The 11,617-nt window shown below is 40.8% G+C and overlaps 1 protein-coding gene across 1 annotated transcript in view; it reads right to left on the reverse strand.

The window, feature by feature from the left end:
- The window catches only part of IL1RAPL1 (interleukin 1 receptor accessory protein like 1), a 1,385,702-nt gene that overhangs the window by 1,224,360 nt on the left and 149,725 nt on the right, over positions 1–11,617 (reverse strand). The window lies entirely within an intron of this gene.

Below are 11,617 nucleotides of genomic sequence, written 5' to 3' on the forward strand. Positions count from 1 at the left end.
TCAAACCAGTCAATCCTAAAGGAAATCAATCCTGAATATTCATTGGAAGGACCAGATGCTGAAGTTGAAGTGCCAATCCTTTGGCCACCTGATGTGAAGAGCCAACTCAATGTAAAAGACCCTGATGCTGGGAAAGATTGAAGGCAAAAGGAGAAGGGGACGACAGAGGACAAGATGGTTGGATGGCATCACTGACTCAATGGACATGAGTTTGAGCAAACTCTGAGAGGTGGTGAAGGACAGGGAAGCCTGGTGTGCTGCAGTCCATGGGGTCAAAGAGCTGGACATGACTGAGCGACTGAACAACTACATGACCGATACTGATCTAACCAGGAAGTGACAAATGTTCCATTCCCTAACGGAGCTTCCCTTCTAGTGGGAGAAGACATAACAAGTAAGAAACATAATAAACAAGTAAAACTGCTCTATTTAAAATGGATAACCAACAAGGATCTACTTTACAGCCCAGGGAACTCTGCTCAGTGCTGTGTGGCAGCATGGGGGATGGGAAGGGGTTTGGGGAAATGGACACATGTATATGTATGGCTGAGTCCCTTTGCTGTTTACCTGGGACTATCACGACATTGTTTGTTAACTGGCTTTATCTTAATACAAAATACAAAGTTTTCAACAATAAATAAATAAGTTGTATATGATGATGGAAGGTACACTAAACTCTAAAGCAGAGCAGGGGAAATGAGAAGCACCAGAGGTGCGAGTGCAGTGATGGAAGGTTGTAATTTAAATGTAGAGGGTGAGACACATGAAGATGATACCTGGGCAGAGACCTGAAGAAGGTAAAGGAATTATAGGATTATATATGGGAAAAATTGTTTTTAGCAGAGAGAACAGTAAGTGTGAAGCCTTAAGGTGGGAGTGTGTCTAGCATGTTTTAGGGACAGTGAGGAGGCATTGCGTGTAGAACAGCATGAATGATAGGACAGTGGTAGGAGATGACATCAGAAAAACAACAGGGGCCAGTTCATATTATGCCATGTAAGCCATTATAAAGACCTTGGCTTCTACTCAGTGATCTGGGGACTCACTGCAGGATTTCAAGGAGAGGACTGGTGATTTTATTGACATCTGGCTTCTGTGTTGAGAATAGATCAGAAGAAGGGAAGAAGCAGACAAAGTAGACCAAGAATCATTATAGCAATCCAGCAGAGAAATTATAATGATTTAGACTGGTGTGATACCAGTAGAGGTAGAAAGAAGTGGTCCCCATTTGGATCTATTGTGAAGGTCAAGCCAACAGAATGTGAGAACTGTTTTATGTGGAGCAATGAAGAATGAGAAATGAAGAATGACTCTAAAGTTCTTTTCTGAATAACTGGAAGGGTGTGAACAGAACCAGCTTTGAGGAGAATATCAGGTGTATAGTTTATGGGTATTCTAAATTTCAAGTGTCTATTAGTACTCTAAGTGAGAATATTAAGTAAGGAATTAGATGAACAAGTATGGAATTTAGAGGGGAAGTTGGGAAAAGAAATATCAATTAGCCAAGTGTCAGCTATCCAAAACTTTGTATTTTGTATTAAGATATAGCCAGTTAACAAACAATGTCATGATAGTTCCAGGTAAGCAGCAAAGGAACCCAGCCATACATACACACATATCCATTTCCCCCCAGACCTCTTCCCATTCAGGCTGCCACATAGCATTGAGCAGTTCCCTGGGCTGTAAAGTAGATCCTTGTCAATATAACATTTATAATCATAGTACTGCATGAAATGACCAAGGAATAAGTTTGGCATCCCCATCATTAAGACTTATACATGAAGAGACAAAATCAACAAAGGTAACTGCAAAGGAGCAACCAATGAATCTGCAAGGAAACCAGGAGATGGTGCTTCCTGGCAGACAACGGAAGACACTAAGGTAGATCCTCTGTTGCAGGAAGGTCAAAGTAAAATACAGATCCAGCACCGGACTAGATTCAGCCATGTGGAGGTCACTGGAATCCTTGGCAAGAACAGTTTAGTTGGAGCAGTAGTTTCACAAACCAGATTGAATAGGATCTACGGGAACTGGGAGGAGAGCAAATATTAGGCAACTCCTGTTTTACTTGAAAGGAAAGAACAGAAACAGCAGGAAAAGCTGAGGGATGGCATGCAGAAAAATTGAGATCATTATTAAGATTAGAATTGAGTTATCATATTATTATTATTATTATTAAGGGTATTATTAGTATATAAAAATACTGTTGGAATGCTAATAATAGTAAATATTTAATAAGCAGTTTCTGTTATTGTTCTAAACATATATATGCATATGCATATTGTATGTAAATATGTGTATATATATATATATATGTGTGTACAATAAATTGTTACAACCACTCTAAGATAAGTGCTACTATTAGCCCATTTTACAGGTGAGGGAAGTAAGACAGACATGCAGAGGCCCAGTGTCCTCACACAGGTAGAAAATGGTAGAGTCAAGATTCAATCCAACTAATTTGGCTTCAGAATTTGTGTGTTTAAAACTATACTCCCAATGGAACTATGTTTTGGGAAACAATTCTGAAAATAGCTTTGTGTTTAATAAAATTTGGAGAATATAAAATAAAATAAAACTATACTCCCCCCAAATAATTAATACAAATGATGTATCAAAAAAGATACTTAAACTACTTAGGATACCAAAGTACTCTAATTGCCTGATTTAATAAAACAAGTGTTTATAAAACTCCTTTGACACATTATCTATTTAAAAAGTCCTCTAAGAAATACTGCAAAGGAGTTCACACAGTATAACAGGTTAGCCTGAGCCTCTTTATATATTTATAAGAAGCGAAATTCTGCCTCTTTCAGAATGTTTGTGGATTTAGAATGTTCTTCCAGTAAGGTAGTCTAAGTGAGGTTATACTCACAACACAATGCAAGTTAAAATTTGATACATGAAGAACTATCCTAGAAAGAAAACTTTTATAAAAATAAATTTAAAGAGGAAATGTTCCTGCCCGTGACTACATAATTTAATGCTTTCTTCAGAATTCAGTATAATCACAATTTCGTGTTTACTCAGAACTGCTTCCACTCAAATGTAACCTACTCTGGGGCCTCCTGAGCTACTTCCCCTCCAGCCCCAAGTGTGGCTATTGAAAATATCTTTTTCTAAGTAGGCCATCCTCTGCCTTAAACCTCTTAACTAGCCTTGCTGTTTTTCCTGCCTCAGACTCTGGCTCCTTATGATTATCGTCAGGGCCCTGGTTACCTCAACTCTGCCCATAGCGTTGCTTTGATTCTTGCCCCAGTTTTCCAGGCTTAACTCCTAAATAGTGCCTTTATCACCTTCCTTCACTCCACTCTCAAGCTGCCCCTTGGCCTCATTCAACCATTTCTTTTGACATCCTTCTTGAAAAGTTCTATTTTCTTTGACATCTTTCTTGCAAAATCCTTTTATTAGGAGAGTTGTCTGGGGTTAGGAGGCAGGGGGGAGGAAGGGAGAAAAGAACACAGGCACAGAATATTTGCACAAAGGACAAAGACTCCGTAGTAGTCTCATCTCTGCAACTCCTCACTTAGCAGCCACCTCTCTCTCTTGATCTAGGACTTGGCCTGCCTCTCCCTCAGCTAGTGACCCTTCCCACAAGGACATGAACTGAAGGCGCCATCCGTGTGGCTTTCCTCACCATTGGGCTTCATCACATCATCGAGAGGATCAGAAGCTCTTCAAAGGAGAGGAAATGTAATGGCATAATAGAACTGCCTTGCTCCTTTTTATCCCTTCCACATTTACCCGTCCAAGTGGGAAGAGGTTAACATGACAACAAAAGCAGACTTCCCTGACAGCAAAGGACATGGAAAAATACTAGCAAGGCCATCAGTCATTATCTTTTAAATGCAGTCAACTGGATTTTCCACACCCAGACCTACTAACACAGTAAAGGAAGAATACTTCGAAGCAGAATGTAAAATAGTTGTATGCATCCTCTAGGATGTTTTTCTTTTTTTAATTATGAAAAAGAAAAAAAAAACTAAAATTAAAGGGAGAACAAAGGAATGTGACAAATATTCTTTTAAAAGAGTATGTGTGACATAGTAATTGTATACAATTAAAGGTTTTGAGGTGGGTGATCCTATTTTGAGACCTCTTAATATGGGGATATCATCATTACATCAGCCACCTACTAGTTTATCACTAATACACTAATTAATCTTTCTAGTGTTGAGCATTCTTACAACTGAGTCACTTCCTCCTTGCTGTCATTTCGCCAACCCTTAAATTGATCTCTGTGGCCCTAAGATCAATTATACTTAAAACAATGTGTAAAGCCTGGCACGTTCATTAATTAGAGTCAAATTTACACTTCTGTAATTGAGACTAATTATTTGTTTGGTTTAAGTAAGTTGTTGGGCGTTCATTAAAGCCACCGGTCATAGGAAGTAAACGAATATGGTTTGAAAATCTATGAATTCATTAAAACCTCAACCCTGGGACTTCACAAGAAGGAAATCTTTCTTAACTGACACCTAGAAATAAACCTTAGGATATTACTCAGGTTATTGCATGGATGTAAAAGAATGAAAACTATGACATAACTTAACACTTCCTTGACATAAGAATCACACCACACAGTTCAACATGTCTAATTCACTATCCAAGAAACTGGAAAATGTCATTAGTTTTTTCTTTGTTCATTTTGTTGCCAGAGCTGCACCAGATCCTTGCTCAAAACCTGCCAAGTCCCAACTTTAGCAGCAGTTTAACATAAATCTTTAAGTTACAGGATCCAGTACTAATAAAGGAACCTGTAAGGCGAGACAAATAACATCAACAACAACAACAAAACAGGTGGAACAAGCTGGGACCAAAATGACAACAAATCTGACCTCCAAGAGACCCCGAGTCTCTCTATTTGCTGAAACCACTTTAGCATATCAAATGACATACATCTACCAGTGGTCAAGATCCAACATTAAGGATCAAAAAAGAGAGCTGCTTTAAGCAGCAAAAGAGACAGCTTTAAGCCACACCCTTGAAAAGGCCCGCCCCTTCTCCCATAGACTAATGCACACGCCTCCCCTTCATTAGCTTCATTCCTCCTCCCTTTGTCTTTATTTTTAAAAATGAAATACCTCTCACCACGCTCAAGCTCACATCCACGTGGTGGTGAGCTTGTGATCTCAGCTTCCTTTATTTGGCTATTCCAACTCAAACAGAAGAGGAACCCTTCCCTACAGTGGCAGAGAGCCTTGCCTCGCTGGGTTAGAGCCCCAGCAGGGTGCATGTGACTTAATCTGGTAACAATTTTCTAACTCAGTAGTTTTGTCAAAAAGACACAGTTTTGAATAAGTATATTTCATCTATGTCAGATAATACTACAGAAAATACAGCCCCACATTCTATTTAAATAGACATTGTTCTGAAGCACTTCTCCTCTGAACATATAACAGTTACATACCCAGTAATAAAAAGAGAAAGAAACCATAATGTAAAAATGAAAAAAAAAAGTTTCATAGCACTCTCTCACTACTCACAATGCTGTATGTGTAAGAGACACCTAGGTTTAAGAACTGATACCTCTGGCCATTCAAATTACTGAGGCCAGTATATGCTGATTAAGTTAAAAGGGGAATTTCCAATGATAAAAGTTTTCATTATTATGCTACAATTTAGAGTTCTCAAAGGAATAGTTGAGACAGCAACAGGAATCTCAGCAAACCAATAAGCTTTCCAAAGTAGTTGTGTTTTACTACCTTAACAAATGCCACATAAATATAAAATGAATTTTTAAAAAAATCACAATTGAAACAAATAAGGAAAATCCCCTAAAAGAAACTATCATAAAACTAATTTCAAGCCATGGTAGTGTAGATTTTAAGAGAAATATTAACTGAAATAGAATGATACTTAAGCATAAAAGCTTGTCATAGGATTTCACTTGTATTAAAATAGAACACTATTTCACAAATATTTAAAATTAATCTATTTTCAAATGACTAAGATTTTAGTCTCACAAAGATACAGGCCTTTATTTTAAATACAACTTTTCCCTTTCTTTTCAGAATCTAATTTTAAAAAATACTATTCCATAAACTTTTAGACTAAATTTACTCAAATCAATCATTGAAAATATAAAGTCCTAAGATGGGCTACTACACAACCCATTATCTTACACATCCTCTCAATCTAAAACATCCATTCATGAGCCAAATTTAGACCTCCATACATCAGCTAAAGAATAAATATTTCAAGCCATGGCTTGCAAGCCTTACTTCAGTTCAGTCACACTTTTGTGTCTGACTCTTTGCAACCCCATGGACTGTAGCACGCCAGGCCTCCCTGTCCATCACCAACTCCCGGAGTTTACTCAAATTCACGTCCATTGAGTTGGTGATGCCATCCAACCATCTCATCCTCTGTCTACCCTTCTCCTCCCACCTTCAATCTTTCCCAGCAGCAGGGTCTTTTCAAATGAGTCAGTTCTTCACATCAGGTGGCCAAAGTATTGGAGTTTCAGCTTCAGCATCAGTCCTTCCAATGAATACCCAGGACTACTGATTTCCTTTAGGATGGACTGGTTGGATCTCCTTGCTGTCCTCGGGACCTTCAAGAGTCTTCTCCAACACCACAGTTCAAAAGCATCAATTCTTCGGCACTCAGCCTTCTTTATAGTCCAACTCTCACATCCATACATGACTACTGGAAAAACCATAGCCTTGACTAGACGGGCTTTGTTGGCAAAGTAATGACTCTGCTTTTTAATACACTGTCTAGGTTGGTCATAACTTTCCTGCTAAGGAGTAAGCATCTTTTAATTTCATGACTGCAGTCACCATCTGCTTTGATTTTGGAGCCCCCAAAAATAAAGTCTCTCATTGTTTCTACTGTTTCCCCATCTATTTGCCATGAAGTGATGGGATTGGATGCCATGATCTTAGTTTTCGGAATGTTGAGCTTTAAGCCAGTTTTTTCACTCCCCTCTTTCACTTTCATCAAGAGGCTCTTTAGTTCTTCTCCACTTTCTGCCATAAGGGTGGTGTCATCTGCATATCTGAGGTTATTGATATTTCTCCCAGCGATCTTGATTCCAGTTTGTGCTTCATCTAGCCCAGCATTTCTCATGATGTACTCTGCATATAAGTTAAATAAGCAGGGTGACAATATACAGCCTTGACATACTCCTTTTCCTATTTGGAACCAGTTTGTTGTTCCATATCCAGTTCTAACTGTTGCTTCCTGACCTGCATACAGATTTCTCAAGAGGCAGGTCAGGTGGTCTGGTATTCCCATCCCTTTCAGAATTTTCCCTCCATAGAGAAATATACCCATTTGAATGCAGAGTTCCAAAGAATAGCAAGGAGAGATAAGAAAACCTTCCTCAGTGATCAGTGCAAAGAAATAGAGGAAAACAATAGAATGGGAAAGACTAGAGATCTCTTTAAGAAAATTAGAGATACCAAGGGAACATTTCATGCAAAAAGCCCACTTACCCAGTAGAGCATTCAAAAAAATTACATGAACTATTTAAGACTTTACTATGAGATAGACTTTGTGTTAGATGATTTTGCCTAACTAGAGGCATTTTCAACATGATACTTTCAACATACAATGGGTTTATTGGGATATAACTCCATCATAAGTTGAGGAAGATCTGTATAATTGATTCACATCTCCATGCCACATTGAGCATCACATTATTAGTTCTCAATAAATACTTGCAGGATGTACAAGTAAACATACAGTTTAAAACGATTCAAGTCTTGGAAGGGGAAGTGACAAACAAGCAAAATAAAATTCACAAAATGGAGTTAAGGTATCTCCCAAAAATCTCAATTCTTTTCCAAGAGATTTTGTTAAAGGATTCACATACACATAAAGTTTAATCCTTCTGTGCAAGCTCCAATCCCCTCCCAATACACCACCCAAGTAAGACATAAATTGACCAACTTATGTGATTCTAAACAAAGTTGTGGATATGAAAGGGTCAGATAAGTGAGGGCTGATCAAGGTTTATCATATTTCCATAACTGAGGAAGATTTAGACAAAGAAGTTATCCTATTCTCTGGTAGACACAATGGTGAGCAGCCGAGATGTCCCTTCTCTGAACGACTTGGTGTCCCAGCAGCTGGGAGTGCTAGCAGGACTGGCATCAGCCATCAGACCCTTCAGGGTTTACCTCAGCTCTGGACAGCTGCCTCTACAGGGCAGTCCATTTCCAATAAGACCACAGTACAAAGGCCTATTCATCTTGGCGCTATCCGGGATAACCCTGAAGGGTTAGTCCAGCTCTAGTGCATCCTGCGGGGCTGACTAAGGGAGTCTTTGGGCCTTTTAGCCTCTCTTTTTCTCCTTTGCACTACTGTTGCTTCATTCCCCACCTTCCTACCCAGTTTTGATCCCAAAGATACTTTTTAATCAATATCCTGCACAGCAAACTGCTCCTTTAAAGTCTGTCCTCTGGGGAATACAACCTACATCACATATCCTTTATATAAATATATATATATATAAATTTCTGATCACAGAGTATGGGTTCTATTATTCATAAATCATTTTTTATCTTCAAAAAGACCCAGGTTAATGATTTTTTAGAGGCAAAATTTCAAATTGCTCCAATTGCTATTAAGTGAGCACTGACTAATTAAAATAGGCATCACTGTTAACAACAGTAGAGCCCTGCCAATATGTACTTACCGATTATCAACTCTCTTCTCAGCACTTTTATACACAGGAACTTAAGCGTGGGGGCATCCCCTCTGAGTCAAGAGTTCAAGACCTTCATGTAGAGAGAAAGTGAGTCCCTCATTGCTCTGGTCCATCTAGTCATTTGGTATGCCATCTTGTTATTTACTTTGACCTGAAGCCATACCACCTGGTAGATATTCTGTCTATAATTCATCCCTGGTTATATGTTACCCCAGCTAAGGGGGTAAACATCATATCATATTTAATCAAAGTAAAAAAATCAACCACAAAACCTACCACATTCATTATATCTATTATTTTAAGAATGTTTGACAAAACATCATGAGCATTTCACTGTTAGTGACTACTTCAAGGACTTACTATCTCTTTGCATGGATTATTTTCATCCCTGCATTTTAAACTAAAAAATAAGTTATCTTCAAAAAATCAGACAAACTTAGCTAGCTTCCCATTTTCAGGGAGTTTTCTCCAACATCTTTAATTGGGCAACTGTATCAAGAATATGAAAGTGCTTACAGGAGGAGGAGCCAAGATGGCGGAGGAGTAGGACGGGGAGACCACTTTCTCTCCTACAAATTCATCAAAAGAATAACTGAATGCAGAGCAAACTTCACAAAACAACTTCTGATCGCTAGCTGAGGTCATCAGGCGCCCAGAAAAGCAGACCATTGTCTTCGAAAGGAGGTAGGACAAAATATAAAAGATAAAAAGTGAGACAAAAGAGCTAAGGACGGAGACCCGTCCCGGGAAGGGCGTCTTAGGCGGCCTTGCTTGGGCTAGGGTCCGGGCCTGAGTGCCCTGAGGACAATCGGAGGGAGCTTCTGTGAGGTGCCAACTTGAACTGTGGGAGACCAAAAGAGAGAAAATTAACCGGCCGGAACACACTGCCGGCCGTTCGTAGAACAAAGGGACGGAGAAAGTCCCGAGAAGAGCTCGCAGGCTGCGGACCGGCCCAGCCCCGCCGGAGGCAGGAGGCAGGGGGGAGGGGAAGGTCGCGGCGAGACACAGGGCGCAGGAACCCGACCGGCGCGGGCGGGGACTGGGGCTGGGGACGCGGAGGGCGGAAGGCGCGCGCACCCGACTGGCGTCAGCGGAAACTGAGACTGGGTCCGCGGAAGGGAGTGAGTGCGCCACACCTGGGGATAGCGCGCCCATCAAGCCCCTCGCTGCATGGACCGCTCTGACGGGGAAGGCACAGAGAGCAGGCGCAGCTTTTCCTTCCGCGCTTTTGTGTAACACCCGAGGGCTGGAACCTAGCGCAGCGCGGGGCGCGCTCCATATAGAACAGCCGGGAGCCTGAGCAGCGCAGACGGAGAAAGCAGCGTCAGCCCCTCCCGGCAGCACCAGCCCGCCCCCGCAGGGCCAGCCCCTCCCCGCAGCGTCAGCCCCGCCCCGCAGCGCCAGCCCATCCCCGCAGCGTCAGCCCCTCCCCGCAGCGCCAGCCCCTCCCCGCAGCGTCAGCCCCTCCCAGCAGCGCAACGGAACTAGCTAACTGAATAAGAGTCCACCTCCGCCCGCCTGTGTCAGGGCGGAAATGAGGCTCTGAAGAGACCGGCAAACAGAAGCCAAATAAAGGGAACCGCTTCAGAAGGGACTGGTGCAACAGATTAAAATCCCTGTAGAAAACACCGACTTCACCGGAAGGGCCCTGTAGATATCGAGAAGTGTAAGCTGGAACGAGGAGCTATCTGAAACTGAGCCGAACCCACACTGACCGCAGCAGCTCCAGAGAAACTCCTAGATATATTTTTACTTTTTTTTTCTAAGTAAGGAAAAAAACAAAAAATTTTTTTTTCTTTTTATATTTTTTCTTTTTTATTTTTTCTCTTTTATTTTCCTTTAAAATTCCCTATTACTCCCCCATTACTCCTTAACTTTCATTTTCATAGATTTTTACGATTTTTTTAATTAGGGGAAAAAAAAATTTTTTTTTTCTTTCTTTTTTTTTGTTTTTTTTTCTTTTTCTTTTTTCTCTTTTTTCTTCTTTTTTTCCTTTCCGTTTTCTCTTTTATTTTCTATTTTTCTTGTTCTCTTATTTCTTTTAAAGTCCTCTAGTACTCCTCTACTACTCTTCATTTTCATTTTCACTACACTATAACCTTACCAAAAAAAAAAAAAAGAGAAGCCCTATCTTTAAACCGAAGATTATTCTCTCCCAATCTTGACTCTCTGTTTTCTACCTCAGAACACCTCTATTTCCTCCTTTCCCCTTCTCTTCCCAATCCAATTCTGTGAATCCTTGTAGGTGTCTGAGATACGGAGAACACTCTGGGAACAGACAGCTGCGTAGATCTGTCTCTCTCCTCTTGAGTCCCCCTTTTTCTCCTCCTGCTCATCTCTATCTCCCTCCTCCCTTTTCTCCTGTTCATGTAACTCTGTGAACCTCTCTGGGTGTCCCTAACAGGGGAGAATCTTTTAGCCATTAACCTAGAAGTTTTATTATCAGTGCTGTATAGTTGGAGAAGTCCTGAGACTACAGGAAGAATAAAACTGAAATCCAGAGGCAGGAGACTTAAGCCCAAACCCTGAGAACACCAGAAAACTCCTGACTACATGGAACTTTAAGCAATAAGTGACCGTCCAAAAGCCTCCATACCTACACTGAAACCAACCACCACCCAAGAGCCAATAAGTTTTAGAGCAAGACATACCACGCAAATTCTCCAGCAACACAGGAACATAGCCCGGAATGTCAACATACAGGCTACCCAAGGTCACACCTAACACATAGACCCAACTCAAAACTCATTACTGGGCACTCCATTGCTCTCCAAAGAGAAGAAATCAAGTTCCACGCACCAGTACACTGACGCAAGCTTCCCTAACCAGGAAACCTTGACAAGCCAATCGTTTAACCCCACCCACGGGGTAAATCCTCCACAATAAAAAGGAACCACAGACCTCCAGAATACAGAAAGCCCACTCCAGACACAGCAATCTAAACAAGATGAAAAGGCA

Source organism: Cervus canadensis, chromosome X (assembly GCF_019320065.1).
Source record: "Cervus canadensis isolate Bull #8, Minnesota chromosome X, ASM1932006v1, whole genome shotgun sequence".
Taxonomy (NCBI): Eukaryota; Metazoa; Chordata; class Mammalia; order Artiodactyla; family Cervidae; genus Cervus; species Cervus canadensis.